A 2,823-nucleotide genomic window follows, 5' to 3' on the forward strand; every position below is an offset into this window, starting at 1 on the left:
ATGGCCAAGAAAAAGAAAGCGAGGATTTTTGTAATTCAATTACTTTTCACTCTAATTTTCAATCAACATCTCTTCTCCTTCTACTGTTCTAAAGCAGCCCTGTGCAGATTCAAAGGACTAGACGACTTTCAATCAGACCAGCGTATCTGAAGACTGACATTAAGTTCCCCTGTAAGCTCTCCTTGTTTGAGACCCATGGTTACCACACTCAGCTCAATATCCATGTAAAAAAACGAGGGACAAATGGAATAAAGTGGGGTCCTACTTGATAAGGGGATCCCCATCAATCCCCTTTCACAGTCACAGCAACCAAAGTTGATTCAGAACATTAGAACACTTCCCGAGGTAATTTCGGTTTGACATCTGCAAGTAAGCCAAGTGTTCCCCACAGAGGCCCATGACACTAGCTGCACCTTGACAGAGTAGAAAGGACCTGTATTCCAGTCCTGACTTCAGCACTTATTGGTTATGTTTCCTTGGGCAAGTGACATGACCGCTCTGAACCTATTTTTCTCATCTGTAAAATTAAGGATAGTAACTCCTATTTCATCTCACAGGGTTGGGGTAAAGGTGAAATGAGGCTACGTAAGTAAAATATCTCTCTAAAAAGTGCTATTATCACTATTAACCCATACGCAAATCAATTCTCCAGTGGAAGTTAGGGATCACTTTGCAGAGAACTACAACTACTCTATCCAATTTGAGGAAAATTCTATTCAGCATAAAGTCAGTTGATATTGATTAAATTCTCAAGTATGAGGATGGAAATAGAAACACACTAGGTTTTCTAATGTTGTGTAAGAAGTCACTCTAAAATTTACAACAGCAATTTATTGTTTCTCACAATTGAGACTGTGAGATTAACTGGGTGGTTCATCTGCTGGCCTCCCTTGGGGAGAAGAGAGGAGAGGAAGATTCTTTTATAAAGGAGAGGGGAAAGTTGGGAGGGGCTGTTATAAACAGAATCCTCTGGAGGAAACTGGGAGTTCCAAGTATGGTAGCTTTTCATTAGCTGAACCGTGACTGTCTCTCATTGGCTGGGCTGTCACTGGGCCAGGAGAAATTCTTCCTTCCTTCTGCTGGGTAGTAAAGTAGTAACCTTCTGGCTGTTGGGTCTGCAACTGATGGCAAGTGGTGGGCATGAGAGCTCCCTCTTCTGGCCTCCTGACTCCATTTTAAATGAGGTTTCTGTTTTCTTATTTTTTTAAAACATCTTTATTGGAGCATAATTGTTTTCCAATGTTGTGTTAGTTTCTGCTGTATAACAAAGTGGATTACCTATACGTATACATATATCCCCTCCCTCTTGCGTCTCCCTCCCACCCCTCTAGGTGGTCACAAAGCACTGAGCTGATCTCCCTGTGCTATGCAGCTGCTTCCCACTAGCTATCTATTTTACATTTGGTAGTGTATATATGTCCATGCCACTCTCTCACGTTGTCCCAGCTTACCCTTCCCCCTCCCTGTGTCCTCAAGTCCATTCTCTACGTCTGCATCTTTATTCCTCTCCTGCTCCTAGGTTCTTCAGAACCTTTTTTTTTTTTTTAGATTCCGTATATATGTGTTAGCATAATGCTTTCTTTTTTTCTCTTTCTGATTTACTTCACGCTGTATGACAGACTCTAGGTCCATCTACCTCACTACAAATAACACGATTTCTTTTTATGGCTGAGTAATATTCCATTGTATATATGTGCCACATCTTTATCCATTCATCTGTCAGTGGACTCTTAGGTTGCTTCCAAGTCCTGGCTACTGTAAACAGTGCTGCAATGAACATTGTGGTACATGCTTCTTTTTGAATTATGGTTTTCTCATGGTATATGCCCAGTAATGGGATTGCTGGCTCATATGGTAGTTCTATTTTTAGTTTTTTAAGGAACCTGCATACTGTTCTACATAGTGGCTGTATCAATTTACATTCCCACCAACAGTGCAAGAGGGTTCCTTTTTCTTCACACCATCTCCAGCATTTATTGTTTGTAGATTTTTTGATGATGGCCATTCTGAACGGTGTGAGGTGATACTTCATTGTAGTGTTTTTTTTGTTGTTGTTGTTTGATTTTATTTTTATTTATTTATTGGTTGTGCTGGGTCTTCATTGCCCCACATGGGCTTTCTCTAGTTGGATTGAGCGGGGGCTACTCTTCGTTGCGGTGTGTGGGCTTCTCATTAAAGTGGTTTCTCTTGTTGCAGAGCTCAGGCTTCAGGCGCGTGGGCTTCAGTAGTTGTGGCACATGGGCTCAGTAGTTGTGGCTCGCAGGCTCTAGAACGCAGGCTCAGTAGTTGTGGTGCATGGGCTTAGTTGCTCCGTGGCATGTGGGATCTTCCTGGACCAGGGCTCAAACCCCTGTCCCCTGCATTGGCAGGTGGATTTTTAACCACTGCACCATGAGGGAAGTCCCTCTGGAGGGTTTTTATCATAAATGGGTGTTGAATTTTGTCAAAAGCTTTTTCTGCATCTATTGAGATTATCATATGGTTTTTATCCTTCAATTTGTTAATATGTTGTTTCACATTGATTGTGTATATTGAAGAATCCTTGCATTCCTGAGATAACCTCATTTGATCATGGTGTATGATCCTTTTAATGTGCTGTTGGATTCTGTTTGCTAGTATTTTGTTGAGAATTTTTGCATCTATGTTCATCAGTGATATTGGCCTATAGTTTTCTTTTTTTGTGACATCTTTGTCTGCTTTTGGTATCAGGATGATGATGGCCTCATAGAATGAGTTTGGGAGTGTTCCTCCCTCTGCTATATTTTGGAAGGGTTTGAGAAGGATAGATGTTAGCTTTTCTCTAAATGTTTGATAGAATTCACC

This window comes from Physeter macrocephalus, chromosome 6 (assembly GCF_002837175.3).
Source record: "Physeter macrocephalus isolate SW-GA chromosome 6, ASM283717v5, whole genome shotgun sequence".
NCBI lineage: Eukaryota > Metazoa > Chordata > Mammalia > Artiodactyla > Physeteridae > Physeter > Physeter macrocephalus.